Source organism: Lagopus leucura, unplaced genomic scaffold (genome assembly GCF_019238085.1).
Source record: "Lagopus leucura isolate 7727_CA_CO unplaced genomic scaffold, USGS_WTPT01 Super-Scaffold_100001, whole genome shotgun sequence".
In the NCBI taxonomy this organism is placed as follows: domain Eukaryota; kingdom Metazoa; phylum Chordata; class Aves; order Galliformes; family Phasianidae; genus Lagopus; species Lagopus leucura.
The window spans coordinates 11596225-11612395 of NW_024962262.1; the positions used below are offsets into that span (position 1 = coordinate 11596225).

General features: G+C 38.2%; 1 long non-coding RNA gene across 7 annotated transcripts in view; it reads left to right on the forward strand.

Moving 5' to 3' along the window:
• LOC122177239 overlaps positions 1-16171 on the forward strand; it is a 35417-nt gene that overhangs the window by 8985 nt on the left and 10261 nt on the right. For 3 of the 7 annotated variants that reach the window (XR_006178009.1, XR_006178004.1, XR_006178006.1), the window contains exons 2-7: positions 2163-2289; positions 4847-4973; positions 6194-6397; positions 7746-7840; positions 9028-10390; positions 13235-13345. This is a non-coding gene — a long non-coding RNA (uncharacterized LOC122177239). Of the gene's footprint in view, positions 1-2162; positions 2290-3350; positions 3440-4843; positions 4974-6193; positions 6398-7135; positions 7391-7745; positions 7841-9027; positions 10391-13234; positions 13346-16171 lie in introns of those variants that run through there. The other 4 variants (XR_006178005.1, XR_006178007.1, XR_006178008.1 and 1 more) reach the window with 4 other exon arrangements.

Below are 16171 nucleotides of genomic sequence, written 5' to 3' on the forward strand. Positions count from 1 at the left end.
GGGGGGAGGGAAATGATCAGCCTTCCATCAGGGCTGCTGCTGCTCCTGTGTATTTCTTCAGCTACTGTTGACTGAAGGAAAAATAAGTAGGTAGTATGACCAGAAACCTGGTACCCCAAAGGTGTTAAAGGCACCCGAAGCTTCTGCTCAAGTGACTGCTTAAATCATGAAGCTGCAGAGATGGAGGCAAGGGCTGGGAGAATTACAGCAGTTGCCGGTAGGTGTTCCCCTGATGTTAACTAGAGGATTCCATTAACAGTTGAGTCAATCTCTTCTAACAGCAGTTTTACCTTTCATAAGTCATACATTGTCTGGCATTTCATAGAAGTCGTGTAGTGATGATGTCAAGAGACAGAAGATAAAGACAAATTTACTGTCTGGGCCAGAAGGCAGGCTCACAAGAGGCAACTTCTTTCAGGACACGAAAAGCTCTTTGTTCTGTGGCCTTGGTCTTTCTGTGCTTTGACCCTTATTTTACAGCGTTGTCACTCTGACCCTAAATCTTTTAGAAGCAGGCGGGCAGCAAATGTAGCCCTCTACAAGTGGGGTTGCATTCTGAGCTACGGGCTTGGTTCTCTGTCTTCAGGCATTGTAGTTCTTCACAATTCAGAGAGGCAGCAATTGAAAATTAAAGATGGGTGCTGTTGTCCAGAGCGAGTAGGATTGCATAGCAGGGTCATGTTGAAAAATATATTCACTTCTGTACATTTTGCTTTACTGCCATCCTATGAGTCCTTATGATTTATCAATTTCAGATAAGATGGCAACTGGGAGGGCAGCCTGACTAAAGCTAATTATTTTCCCCTTTCCCAGCAGTAATGCTGGGTAACTGATCCTCCTGTAGAGGATAGGAAGAGCTTTGGTGTAGATGTTAGAGTTAAAATACTTGAACAGCAGTACCTGCTTGCCTTTCTTTCACAAAAGAGTGAGTGCCAGCTTAGAAGAGCACAGTGTTTTACATCAGGCCTGTGTCTGCTGCTTGGGCTAAAAGAAAAAGCCTGGTGAGAATTTGGGTGGGGAAAAGGGAACTTCCTTTTTTTAATTTAAGAAAGCTAGAAAAGAATGGAAAGGACAAAAACCTAAAAGCTTGCTGAGATACTCTGAATCTTTATCATTTACCTTTATTCTTTTATGGGGCAAGCTAGGAAAAATGTGATATATTTAAGAGGAGAACCTGTTCCTCTGTCTTAATAGCTCTTCACTCTACATTGTGGGGATTTTGTTATTTTGGCAATTCTTCTGTTTTCTCCTTTACCACGGAAGTTCTACATGTGAGGTTTCAACAACTTAAACTGTAAAAATAGGACAATCTTTTCTGGGGGTAACAGTGTAAATATCTAAAAATGCACATTTATTGGAGAATTGGAATAAAAAGATTTTTTTTTTAATCTTAAAGGATGTTGTAAAAAAAACTTTCAATTAAGAGAGAAAAAAAAAAAAAAAAAGACATTTAGAAATTGAATTTTGTTTCAAGGTGATCCTGGCTTTCTTTTTGGTAGATTCTACAGACCAGGTATTGATCTGTTTGTGATGAAAATTTGGGGGGGGGGGGGGCCAGGGAGGGAGGAAGGAAGGAAGAGGCATTTTAATAACTACTGTAGTAACATATAAAACACAGCTACCTAGAACACAGAAAATAGTGTATTTCTTTTTCTAATTTTGTATGTGTCCTCTCAAGCAGAAAGAGTACAGATTGAAAGTGTTCGCACAGTTTTCCTCTTGTGTGTATGCCAAAGGTGCAGAGAAGACAGATTTTTAAAAGTTGTCTGCAAGCTGCAGCAGTGCAAAGAAGGAGGGATGTGGGAAGCTATTCTGAAATACAACTTTTCCAAACGCTGTTGGGACACAAAGCTTTGTTACACTTCATGAGTTCACATTAAAATACCTCATATAGAAATATAGTTAATGCATCAACATCTGACAAAACACTTTTGAGAAGCTGGGAAAAGAGGTGTGAGGAGTTGGTCTTATTCAATTTTATTTTTAAGCTGGAGTCAAAACTGAAATATACATTGATAATATTTGTCTGCCGTCTGTCAGCTTCCCTTAGGGCTTTTTTTTTTTTTTTTTTAAGCTCTAGCAAGAGAAAAAATTTGTTTCAAGTCTTGTGCTTGATTTCTCACTTCAGATCTGAGTACCTTTTAGTTTCTTTCCTTCCACAGAGCATTTCAATTGCTGTCCATCACTTCCTCAGAAGCCTCAATATTGCCATTCCAAATGACTCTTTGTTTGTTGATATGACTGCAGTGAAGGACTGGTGCACCTCCTACAACAGAACATGCAAGTCAGGTCAGTGTAAGCCAGGTTGGAGTACTGAGATGAATTTAAAAAGATTTGGAGTTGAATTTAATAGTGATGGACCATAACTGCATTTTCAGGCTTCATATATATTTTTAAACTGCAGGTTTTCTTAACGTTTTAGTTACTGGCTTTTTTTTTTTTTTTGTAGCTGACTTTGTTTCTTTATGTTTATCTTTTGCAGTAGCTCTCCAGATAGTCTAAATATGTTTGTTTATGATCCTTGGAGGAATGGCTGGACACATGTTATAGATTCTCCAAATTTAGCAACAGTAAATTTCTGTAATCAGCAGTTATCTGCTTAAATTTCATTAGTAATATTTTACATTGCACAGAACTTCTGTCATTGTCTCAGTCTCTCACTGTGATTACGGAGGAAAAATTGTTGACACTGTTGTGAAACAGTTAACAGATAATACCCTTTTTTTCCTCAAAGCTTGTGTGCTTGACCTTACCCATAATTTACAACCAAAACTGCAGAGCAGCTCTAGCTATCTCTGTTCAAATAATCTTCCTTGTGCTCAGAAAATTATCCAAAGCACTGTGTCTTTTTAATGCACATTGATGCTAGTCTTAAAAATATTTAGCTGCTTGGTAGAAGATAGGGGAAGATTTATGGTGAGAGTGCATAAGCTTGATCCTGAATGACTGCACCTTTCTGTGGTGAAGTGATGCTAATTTATTGCTGCATTACAGTCATTTAATAATAATAAATAATGCTTAAAAGAAAACCCACAGAATTGTTAGGTCAAAAAAAATTGCTTTTTAGAACTGCAGTCCTAACTGTGAGTTCAGAGTCTTACTGTTACTTCCAGATAAAGGTAATTAAGGTATATATTTCTCTCCATTCTTTTTGCTCTCTGGACCACACAGTAGCCTCAATTAAGTTGAGAGCATTAAGTGATGTCATAGGCTATACCCGAACCGAGTAACAGTGCAGTCATTGCCAAAAGTGCACCAATATCTTTAAAATAATGCTTAGAATTGATATTTCAATTGAATCTTTCCTCCTTTTCTTGTTATCTGCGTGTCACTGAAAGCAAAGGCTGTGAAGAAGCCCTTTAGTCCTAAATATTCATGTCAACTAAAGCAGCCAGCAGAGAGGGATGGCAGAATATTTGACTCGCATCTATTTTAAAATGTAAGTTTTAAAAATGAACAAGGGCTATAAATTCCTGCATGTTTGCAGTATAAATATTACAGTGTTGAGCAAGCATAAGACAAGAAGTGAAACTACTATTGTTTAAACTGGTGGGGAAAAAAGTAAACAGTGCATTATCAAGAGTCAGCTACATACACTTTTAGATATCAAAACGTGGATGCTTAAGAATAGAAATGTTTGTTTTTCTTCATTCTGCGATGACAGTGTCTCTTCAATTCTGTCTTTTTCACAGAGGTAAGGAGTGCTGGTATCCCAGATTAATTTGATAGAAAGTATGTATTTGAAGCAAGCATTAACTGTTAATATGCATGTTTGTGCTGAACAGTGTTTGGGTGGCACTGACTTGTGGTCTGAAGGGGCAGCTTTGCAAGTTTACCTGCAGTGTAAAAAAAAAAAAAAAAAAAATCTCACTGCAAAATGTCAGTCATATGATTAAGTTATGCTCTTCTAGGAATGCACACAACAGAACACATGTCAGAACTGCTGTCTGCACACAACCCCATCTCACATCGGCTTAAAGGGGTTAAACTGGGAGAGCTTGCACGTGGGGAAGTACTTTCTGATGACTGTGTTATGGGTGTTACATAGCACTGGTGGGAAGCAGTGCCGTGCTTCAGACTTGAAACTCTGAGAGCCTTCCAGTCTTTCACCCTTCGTTCTCTAGTTTTAAACTGCAGTGAGGTTGGAAAGGGTGACGGTGAACAGTGAAGCTGTGCTTTCGTCGTGCATCTGCGTAGCTTTGCAGTGATGAACAAGTAACCCAAACAAAGAAATATGGCTGTGTGTGAATGGTGTCTGACTATCAACGTGGAAGGTGCGTTGGCCAAGAAGTATCAGGAGAGAGCTGTTGGTGTCTGAGAACAATGTGCCAAGTAAATGTTTAAGCTTATGGCACATTCCTGGGCATCTGACACGATGTACTATATTTAATAGGAAGGCGTTGGTTTGGTTTATTCCAAATCACCGGGCTGTCAGATTGCTGGCTGGTAGCAACTCTTTGAATATAACTTGTTATTTAAATTAAACTTATGAGTAGCTATAGTGGCCACAGATTCACTTGGAATTGATTTTCACGGGATTCAGAAAGAAAATGAATTGGTGTTATCATAAAATCTTAACCATAAACCAATAAAAAACTGATGGCAGTATTTTACATTAGGCTGTTCTTGATACATCAACTGAAACACTGAAATCAAGAAAAGGCTTTCTGACCACCACCTTTTTTTTTTTTTTTTTTTTTAATTTTTGTTTTTTATAAGCAGTTTCCCTGCTTTTCTAATTTCATTTTCTATTTTTTTTCTTCCTTACTTCTCTGTACATGTAAAGAGCCTCCTTCATTGGTATTTAAATTCCAGCTCTTCAAAACTCTTCTATCTTTCTCAGCAGAGCTCTTGTTTGGAGGGGGCCTAGTGGAGAGACCTGGTGAAGTTATCTGTACACACAATCCCCTGCTTTTACTGAGGCCTCCTCAGTAATTTGTCCCCCAACAACAGCTGAAGACATAAGGATAGAGGTAGGAAAAGCACTCATTAGCATGACTGTGTCAGCTTTGTGACTACAGCACAGAGGTACAAGGCTTTGTGCAAATGCTCCTGGATATCAGTAAACATCTTGCTTAATTGTCTGTATGCTTTTTATCTTGGTCTTCCTCCTTTCATCCTTTTCCTGTTTTTCAACCCTTTCTCTCAAATATGTCATCTTCAATTGTAACTTGTTTCTAGTCATTAAAATGCATTTTTAATAGCAAAGTAGAAAATGTATACTCGTGGTTTTTTGTTTTTGATTTTATTTCTTGTTTGGTAGAGATTTTTAAAAAGTAATCCTATAATGCATGTAAAGTTTTGTATTCGTGTTTGGGGAAGGGGGGAAATTACCTGCCAGTTCTCTTAAAGTACTCACTGGGGAAAATAGCGTGATAGTTCTGCCAAGTCTCCATCTCGTGGGGGGCGTGTAGTTTAATTTTAGAGGGATTTACTTATGTAGGAGAGGAGGGGGGGTTAATTTAAAAAAAAAAAAAAAAAAAAAAAGCCCACTCATTCTTAAGCTAGAAAGCTAAAAACAACCAGGCAATTAGGCAACTGAAACAACAGTATCTAATTTAACACAGTTTACAAATTAAGAATTTGGTCTGGATGTATAAATGAGAAATGTACTTCCAAAGGTATTAAATGTTGCAGCTGTCTTTTTAAAAAATCATTAAATTCTGATATCTTAAGGTAAAACTTGCAAGTAAAAGGCAGTATTTGCTCTTGTGAGAAATTTTCTTGTCTTTTCCCAGAAATGTTTAAGTGAATCTTTTTTTTCTGCTTTCTGGCTAGTATCTTTGCAAACATTCTTACCTTCTCTCCCATTGCTTTATGCACACACAGATGCACATACGTGCAGTGCATTATGTTCAGCGTAGTTTCTTTGAAGGGATGATCAGCTGTTACAACATACTGTTGCAGTTAGGTTCCTTTTGCCTTCACATTCAGATTCTGCATCACCACGGTGCTGGGTAAGTTGGGCCTCTGTAATCTAGCTTGCATATTAATGAAAGCAAAACGAGATATTAAGAGGGGAAAAAAATAAATGTATAAATAGTTGTGCACATACAAAATATACTGGAAATGGCTCTCTTATACAATCTCTAAAGTAGCATTAGTATGTTGATGGTCATATAAAGTCTTGTGTTGCTGCAGTGAACTATATTCCGGCAAATCTCATTTTTAATTGACACATCTCTACCAACAGACCCTTTTAGCAGAGGCTGTCCTGTTGTATTACTATAGGAGCAAACACTGGAAAGAAGGGAAGGAAAACTTACCAAACTTTCCCACCTGTGGCCTGCAAAACTGCTTTGTGCTTACACAGTCCTGTTAATTTAAGAGGGTGATTTCATCCTGCACTGGCTCTAAGATTCTTCACAGTGGAAAGAAGTACTCAGGTTGAATCTGTGTAAGTAGCTTTTCTTAAAATAATTTGGTATTTTAAAAAAAATAATAATAATCATTTTTTTTATGTAGGGAACTGTGAAAGTACCGTAGACGTTTAAAACACTGATGTACTTGAGCACGAGAGAAAAAGGTATTTGGTGAGGATGTGAACTGAGGTTTTTCACCTACATCTTCAAATAAAAGCAGTGTGATGGTTTGGGCTGGAGGCAGATAAGCTGCTACAAGCTACTTGCTAACTTTTTTTTCTCCTCAGTAAATATTCACATAATCTTTCGTCCCTCAAATCAGATGCCATTGTCCACTTTCTGGTTTGTGGCCCATTAAGGTCTCATGTACAGATTTCAATAAAGTCTAAAGCTTTGTGTAAATAAACAAGCAGCTTGGCAATGTTTTATAAGGATTTTGTAGTTAATACAGTTCACGTCAATACACAAAAAACTGTTGTTCAACACAGTTCTGCATTTAGCTCTCAGCATAGGTTTCTACATCCTCAAAGTGCAGTAGACACCTTGGCATAACGTAGCAGCACATAATGGTTTGTGGGTTTTGAAAAGGTGCAGGCCATATTGTGCTGCCTCAAAAATACAAGGATTTCATCATCCTGAAGAGAAATGTCATTTAGGCATTAGTCAATCTTGTGATGCTGATGTCTGTCATACTCTAGCAGCACGTAAATATTGGTGTTAAAACTGTAAATATCTCCAGTATTAACTGTGCTGCTGAAGTAAGGCTAGCCACTTCTGCATGTGAGTCATGAGAGAAAACGTTTGTATTTCCTGAAGCTGCTTTGTTGTTGCTTATATGTCGATTGTTTATGAACATTTTCTTGGCTTGGTTTGTGTTTTCATCTAGTCGGTAACAATATATAGGAATTGAGATTATCTGATGGCAAATGTGGAGTAGGTGCATATGTAGTCTTGACTGCTTTGGTTTACATGAAAGCTGAATTTATTAAAGGAGTGATCTCAGCCTATACCTGTCTAACAGTGCTTTGGTAAGTGTGTTTTTATGTATATTTATGTATATAATTATAACAATGACATCGCTTTAAATGCTAGTTGTATCTTTATTAAGACTCCTGTAACTATGTTAATTTTTACAGCATTTTCTTAATGGCTGGAAATTGGGAAATGTTTAGTGATATTTTTAGTGAAGTGAGCACATACAGCAGAAATACCTTCCAAAATTACTAATGAAACTTATTCAGATCTCAGATTAAATCAAGCATTCTTAATTCATTTCTTAAACTACAAACAGCTGAAAATTCTAACCCTAAAACTGTTAACTATGTAAGTGACTGTGAATTACTAATTCTTTTCTCATCTTCCACTGACACGTTTCTTTTGCAGGGGAATCTTTCATTGAGACAATTGAAATTGCTGCAGTGAGAATGGAAATTACTTGGGATCCTTTCCTTTTAAAAGCTGTATGCAAGAACTGTGTGGTGAGTCAAACTTGGACTAATGGTTATGTAAATGACACTAATTTTAGATACAGGCAAGATCTGAAAGTGTTTCCTTTCAGAATTTTATTTTCTTCACTGTCATGACTCAGTATGACTTGCTAATCTTGTTTCATTAGCCCTGTTATATATTGCCATTAAAACACTTATTTGAAGACTGCATGTGTTTTAACAACTTCAAGTTTATACATCGTATAGATGTTTTAAATGGAGGGAGGGAGGGAAAAAAGGTTTTCTGCACTGGGGATTTTTGACTCCAGAGATCTGCTACTGGTGCAGCTGCACAGGTACAAACATGATGTATATGAATATGAATGCAAGTTGTTACAATTAATAAATTTGCATTGCTTTACCACTTGGATGTTCAGCCCAGTATACATACTGGTGAAAAATCACTTTTTTTTTTTTCCTGCCTCTGCTATGGATTTGAAATAATAAAACTACTTTTGACTAAAACTTTCTAATTTAGTTCAACCTGAGCACTTCTCAATAGTAAAGCTATCCAGTACTAAATAGCTACAGTACTAAATAGTACTAAAAGTATCCATGCTTCTGTGTGCCATTTACCTACTACTTGTCTCTTGAGATGCACAGCCAAAATGAGGATGACTACTCAAAAATGGTTATCTGGCTCAAAGTTGGGTAACTTATCTGTAACCGTGCACTGCTGCAAACTGCAGTATTTGCCAAGGGCCATCCATGCTGTCACTGCCATGGATCCAATGTTTAATATCTCTGGGCTGTATCTCTGAGATTTCAGAGGGGGTAGATGCAAATCTAAAAAGCCAGTTGGAAAGATCTGAGAGCATGCAACGAACAGATCTGTTTGCATGGCATTGCTGTGTGAATGGTGAAACAGACTTTTTCTGGTTCTTCACACAAGCCCCTGTACTGGCGCAAGGCAGAGAGTGGGAAGCAGCAGCAATATGAGCTTGCCTTTCTTTGTTTAGCCATAAAGGCTAATGGGGATGAAAATACAACTTAAGCATTTGCAGAAACAAGATTCAAACAAGGAATGAAAGTTCCAGTTTAGTTTGATTGTCAACAGTATGATTTCAAGTGCTTGTGAAGACCTATCCATGTTACTTGGTTTCTAAACCTTTGAGAAGAATGTCACTTTTTTTGCATGGTTCATAGTTGCCTTACATATTAGCTGTTATGTTTTCCAGAGATAAACCTGCAAGGATGCACTGTCTCCAGTGGTGGAATGGAACTCTCCTACATTTGCAGCTCTGAGGTCCTATGGATTTTGCCTGATTAAAGAAAGAAAGGTGTATTATATTCAGTCCAGATGCTGCTAGTTTAGGAACTGTGAGGGGAAGCAGATGCTTAATTATAAATAAGGGAAATAAAAGAAAGGCCTGCTTGAAAATATCTTGAGATTAGTTGCTATTCAAGAGTGAAGACAGCTGGTGAGAGGAGCATGTCTGAAACTCCTGTGTTTGAAAGATTGGAGCTGCAAACTGGTAGGGGAAAGAGATGTGAAATTGGAAAGTTGGAAGGACTGGTACAGGTTGGGCAATGATTTAGGGATTCATTTGTTTCTTGAAGATGGAAGAAGCAGCAGCTTAGCAGAAGGAACCCTGCCTGATACTGTAAAAAGAAAGCAGGGGAAAGCAGGTCAACGTTAATGTTTATTAGAATGCTTAGCACTTGAGTCAGGCTGCGACATAGCAGTTTTTGCTATGAAATCACTGTCCCTTTCATTTCTCATCCAAATCCACAGAGAAAAGGGTGTCTTTATTACTATAGTCAGCTACTTCATGAAATTTCATCCTGAAATTCAAAAATTACAAAGTAGTTGATGTGCTACTGGAGATCATCTAGCCGAAGCAGAATCAGGCAGAACAGGCCTCTCAGGGGTGTATCTGATCTTAATTTGCCCCCTTGTGTTAGTCTACTATGAAGCAATCTTCATGATCATATGGAATATTCAATGATAGGACCAGTGTGGTGTGCTGCTGAGTCAGGGAAGGTGTTTGTAAGGCTGTACAAGGAAGAAGTTCAACTCTGCCACAGAAATAGGTTGAAAATTCTGTAGGGAATGGACCAAAGTCTACAAGCAGAAGAAACTTTGTCTTTATGTTTACGTGAAATGAGAAATCCTAGGAATTAGATGTTACATTTATTTTTCTGGTTTTATTTTTGTACGGTGTACAAATTACCATTGATTTTTGTAGTGTTATGTTCCTCACTTCACAAGTGGCTTTAAGCCATCAAGTCCAATGGAAACACTGGATGTCCACGTTTGCAGCTGATCTGCTTAAGAACTGCAAACATGAATTTAAACTTTGTGTAATGTTATGTCTGCCTGTAGTCTCCTACATATTTCAAGTGGAATACCTCCAACCGTTGGGTACTACTGTAGTTTCTATATCTTTGTGTCACGTTTAAAGTAGGGATGATAGTCACTCGAAGGGTTGTTTATCTATTTTTGCTTATTTCAAGCTTTGTCTGTTAGTTGTGCTACAGGGATGTGTTTCCTCATGGGATTTTCTATGGCATTTATGACTTCAGATCACAGAGGAAGAGGTGAGTGTTGTCTGTTACCTTGTTAGCAGTTCAAGTAGAATCACTTGGTTAGCACCCTAAGCAGTTTATTTCCATTGGCAGTTATTTAACAGCTCTCAGGTACAGCTCTATTTTTCAGAATCTGTCTTGCTTGTAATAATGCTGTGTTAATAAACAAAATGTAACATATCTAATATTGCTCCCTTTTCTTACTGTAAAATTTGATCCCTGCCTTCAAAATTTCTGAAATAAATATTTAATTATAGTAACATGTATCCAGACAGGATCTTCAATCTTAGGTAGATAGTGCTGACCAACTTAGCTTCTGATGAGAGATAGGAATCATATTGTAGCCGTACTGTTGTGGTTTTTTTTTCCTGTTGCTTGTAACTGCAGGAGATGCCATAAATGAACCATGGGTTCTGCGGGGTAAGCATGTGGCTCTGCATAAAGGGATCTTTTATTGGAAGCTTCAGTGCTTTGAAGTAGTTTAAAAGGCATAGTATTTTAAAATCTACCATAAAATACTCTGAAATCTTACGTAGTTCTGATCTTATAACACGTAAGGCATAAATCATAGAACACAGTCTCATATGCACACACTTCTAATAGTTTGTTGAAATAAAGGCAAAGAAAATGCTTCAGAGATTCTAGCTGGTCCAGTAATATAATAGTAGACAGAAACAAATGAGTGTGGTACTTACAGTTCTGTGATTCTCAAGCAAGACAAATTTGGAGCTGACAGAGTCTTCCTGTTCCCCTCAGTATTAGCCTGGCTCTGATGTTTCCATGGTGGTTTCACTGGTGACTGGGTTTGATTTTTGGTAAGCTCAGCTGGCTGAATGTGTGTGTTGTGAGAGTGGCAGTGCTGGCACCAAGGAAAAGTTCCCTCCACCCTCTTGAGAATGGCAGTCCAGAATGATCCAGAAGTTAAGTTTGTTTCATTACTTAAACCAGTGTCAGGAATATTCTGGGCCGAAGCCTTCCTTTCTTGACACTCCTACTGACTTCACCTATCTGTTCCCTAAATCCTTCAAAGGAGTTTACAGGAAAATGTAGTCCAGGACCTGTATGTGCAGCATGAGAGAAACATGAATAGAGGCAGTAGGAAAAAGAAAAAAAAAAAAAAAAAAGCAGCAATAACTGCTTTCATAACTATGGGAAAGGCCAGGAGTTTATAGGCTTCAAGAAAAAAAGATGTTTGCCTCTTGCCCGCTCAGAAGTTAGCATAGCTGTCAGTATTCACTGCGTGCTTTGGTGATAATTGGGAGGAGTCTCTGAACAAAGAGAAGACAACTATTCAGTGCTGAAGGGGCTGACAGCATCCTTTTCTACTTTTCCTTCGGAAGAAGAATATCTTTACATAAAAATAACACGAAAATGCTCACATACACGTGGATTCCTAGTGTATGGAAATGGCTGTGACACCTTTCCTACCATCAAGCTTACGTGCAAGTCCGTCACTCTTGCAATAAGCAATATGTTAATTTCAGACATCAATAAAAGTGCTGACTTTCTATATATGCATATGAAGTGAATCTTAAGACATCAGAATAAGAATGGTTGTGTCAGCCAAAGATAAAAACAAAAAAGAGCTACCATGTTGTTACCTGCAGGTTATTTAGGAAGTTTGCTTGTCTGACCGTAGGTTGTATGGTTGGAAAAGGTTTTCTAGGCTGAAAATGTAACATCGTGTAGCCAGACAGCCCCCTGTTGGCTGTATTGTTGTGGAGGCTCCAGGAACAAATTGTGCTCAAATCCAACAGCTCGTTGCACTCAAGCTGTTTTTTGAGTGCCCTATCTCAAATAGCAAAAATAGGAGGGGAAAAGGTGTGAAACAGTTACTTGTGAATCAAGTTTTATTCCATCTGAATAAGGTAAATGTCAGAGCTCAGTTAAACAGTGCATCCACGTCCAGTTTATTAATGGCTTTATAGAAGCCCAGTTTTAGAGAGATGAGAGGAAAATATAGTTGGGACTTTGTCCTTGTGATCAAAATCTAAGACTAGGCAGACAGATGTGATAATGTGATAATGCCTAGTGTTTAGATTAACTTCTCTTAAGAATGCAGGTAATGGATTTTAAAACTCACGTTTGCCGACTATCTGTGAACTACCAAGGTATAGATTCCAGCCTTATTTAATGATTGGGATTCTTGAAGGCCTATCTACAACATCTTCTGCTATTTAGTCAAGTGTAATTTTACCAAGAGGCTTGCTTTTTAGTTATTCATTTCTGCTTTTCTTCATTCTTTTCTTAAGTTGCTACATGTGCAACAAGCTGGTTACTTCCAGTTGGTGTTTTCCTGTCTATAAGGACATCAAAAGCCCTTTTTTTACCCAAACAAACAAAAAAAAACAACCCTAAAATACTGGAAAATAAAAGGACATGTATTAAGTATTAACAGTTAATAAAGGAAACCAAAAACCAGTCTTGTAATTGTCACTGTATATCCATGTAGCAATGGGATAATGGATGCTGTATGTATAGATACTGTATGGAAGCAGTTAGTGTCTAGAACTGTATGGTGTATCCTTGCTCAAAAGGCACTGTTCATGGTGGAAGTGGGTGACCTGTGGAGAATTCTCAGGACAACGGGTGACTCAAGAAAATTTGTCAAGAATAATTCTGTTTCAAAGGCACTTCTGCCCTGCGTTAAGCAACACATATATATTTTTTCTTCATCGGATGTGGATGAGGGTATGAAAGTTCATCTTCGTTTGAAGAACTGGATTTTTGGCTGAAAATCTGGAGCTATAATGCTTGTAGAGACACCAGTGTGAAAGTAGCCTTCTAGGACAGAAGGGTACAGCATGATAAATTGAAAATTGAAATGCTTAAGGACTCTTTCTTTCTCCTTTTCAGATGAATTATAATCTGGTATAACAGTTGACAGTAACAAGAGAGGGCAAGGATATACGCTGTGCTTGAAGAGGAAGAATGGGAAAGATAACAGACCCAAAGTCACTAAGCCTGGTGAGCTGCTTAAATATTGGCATGTCCACCTAAAATCTTTCAGATCAGTGTAAGATATTGGCTGAAGCAGGACCAGGAGGCTCACCTGGGAAACAGAGAACCCAGGTTTCAGGTTCTTCAGAAGTCGGGGGGGGATTCAAGTTCACATCTCCTGCTTCTGAAAAATAGTACTTGGGGAAAGTTGCCCACAGATGTTCCTCATCTTTCTTGTTAAATCAATGATATGTGCAGAAAAGCATAGAAGTCACAAAACGATTTTGTTCAATGGTTGTTGGCAGTGATAACTGTTAGCATTACCAGATGAAAGCAAGCTGCAGGTAGGATTTCAAAGGGTAGTGGAATTTGTTTTTCTTGGACTAACTGCAGTTCTTTGCAAGTTCCATATTCTTTTAAGATGTTTCCTAAGTAATAGTAAAAAAGATCATACAGTAAATACAAGTGCCCATTAAAACATGCTAAAGGAATACCTTATGTTTCCAGTAGATGAACACTGAGATAGTTGAATATTTGTGAACTAGATCACAGATCTCTGTTATGCCAAAGTTCTATTTTAAGTTGCTGGAGAGAGCACCAGTAAAGATGTCCTTAAACTGCTTTATACTCTTGGGTTTTCTACAGCTGCTGAGGAGGGGAGGTAACAGAATTAAAGAAAGGTTGCTCAGCAATCAGCAGTGATTCACCTCTTCACTAGTCTGGATTGCTTTTCTTTTGTTTTTGACAAGAAGGTTTTACACTCTCCCTCCCCAATTAGTGTGATTGACGAATGTCTGCTCTGGGTAAGAGATTGAAGCAACTTGCTGTGAACAGAGAAGCTACAACTCCTCTTTTTGGGAGTGGTTACTTAATTTCCAAACTGTCATTAGACTATAAGACAGCCTCAAGGCTTGTGTGTAATTTATACTTCATTCAAGCAATTCTAGTAGCTTAAAATAAAGTTTACTTGGCAAAGCTGTGATAGCATGATCCTGTTATTTTATGCTTATTCAGGCATAAAGTAAGTAGCTTTTGAAAGATACTGCCTTACTCTATGAAGGTATCCTCAATCTGTTTCTTCCAAAACTGCACATTTCTCTGAGTGTTGAACTATGAGCAGCCGGCCAGTGTAGGGCAGTGGATATTTCTAAAGGTAATTGACAAATTCTTGCCTGTATCTCTACTTTTTCACTTTTGTTTCAGACTTCTTATAAAAATAGTGTCTGTTCCTGATGATTTGTGGTGTTTGTTTCCCAGGCTGCCAATAGGGTCTTCCTTTGAGACTTCTAGGCCTAAGTGAAACTCCTCTGATTCCTCATAGAGCATATACTCTCAGGACAGGAATTTGTCACCCTCTGTATTAAAAGCAAGTCATGTGTCTTGAACTCCTTTTAAATTTGCCTCATTTTGGCACTACGTAGACAAAACAAAACAAAAAAACAACCAACCAACCCTGAATTCTACTATATAAGAATACTTCTACTTATTCTTCTCTCTGTACATTTGTATCCAGGCTCCATATTCAACCATTGGTACCTGTGCATCTGATGTTCTTGTACATGGGTATTGTTCTGCATCACATGTGGAAGCAAAAGCTGTAAATCAGTGCATAAGCAGTGTTAATCTGTCCAGCCCCTTGTTCTCCAGACTGACAGTGACTGAACAGAGCTCTTCATCAGCCTGTGATATAGCAGGTGGTTGTTTATTATTCACTAACTTGTACTTAAGTCAGCACTTAAAGAGCTGCTAAGATGGGTTTTAGAAATAGTAATGTTTGTTATTTTCCTGCTGAATGAACTGCTTTAGCCTGGGAAGAATTTCATATCAGTACATACCTCATGAATGGGTACAACTTAATGCTTAATGTTCAGAGGCATACTGCATAATGTGGCCCTGTTATTAAGGGCTGTCTATGTAAGATACAGCTTACTTGGTTTGAAGAGCATTATCTGGATCTTCAATGAAGGCCAAAACATCTTGCCTCAAGATGCGACAAGTGATACAGGCACCTTGTCTCCGGTTCTGGTTTGCCTGAGCAGAAACACTGAACAATAGCAGAACCTACTTGTTCTTTCCATTTTGTGCTCTAGGCTGTCAGCAAGTCTCCTAGAATGCCTTGGCCGTGATTAGAGGGTGACAAGGAACAGAACTTCTGCAAAATGCATCCTAATTTTCTCCTTGCATGTAATTTGTTTGGAAGGTAAGCACAGCTCGTACCTAGGAACACTAGGAAGTTTTATGATGCAGGTTTGGAGCTACCTTGACGTTTCATGGGATGTGGTCTGCAGTCTGTGAATCCATTAACAGCTGTGTTGTCAGAGCAGAAATCATCAGTGGTGATGATACTGGAATTAATTTGAATGAGGTTGAGTCACTTTTGGATTGTTCAGTTAAAACCAAACTAATCAGTCCAGCACTCCATTATCAAATCTGGCTCAGACCCTTAGAAATCTCTATGGGCACTCATACTTCTGTGATGATTGAATTGTTTTCTGTTCTGCTGGTACTGAGATACTTTTCTGAAAGTCACCAGGTCCCAGTAAGACCAGTTCCATGGGAAATAGTCCTGTGCTCAGAATTGGAAAAGGACAGAAGGATCCTCCTGTAAAGTTCTCTTCAGCTGGATGTTCTACGTTAGGTAGAGGCACTAGCTGCGGTTCAAAGTAGGATGCTTATAGAGATGGAAACTTGCTGCATTTTTCAGCACCTCCACATTCTCATTGGTATTTATTAAATGACAGGGGTTCTTGAGATGCCATCCGGATATTTGACTTCAGTCTTCAAAGAAAGCCTGTTTTTGCCATGTCACAGATTGAATTGTCTCTGTCTCTGTCTACACCATTCATTCTTACT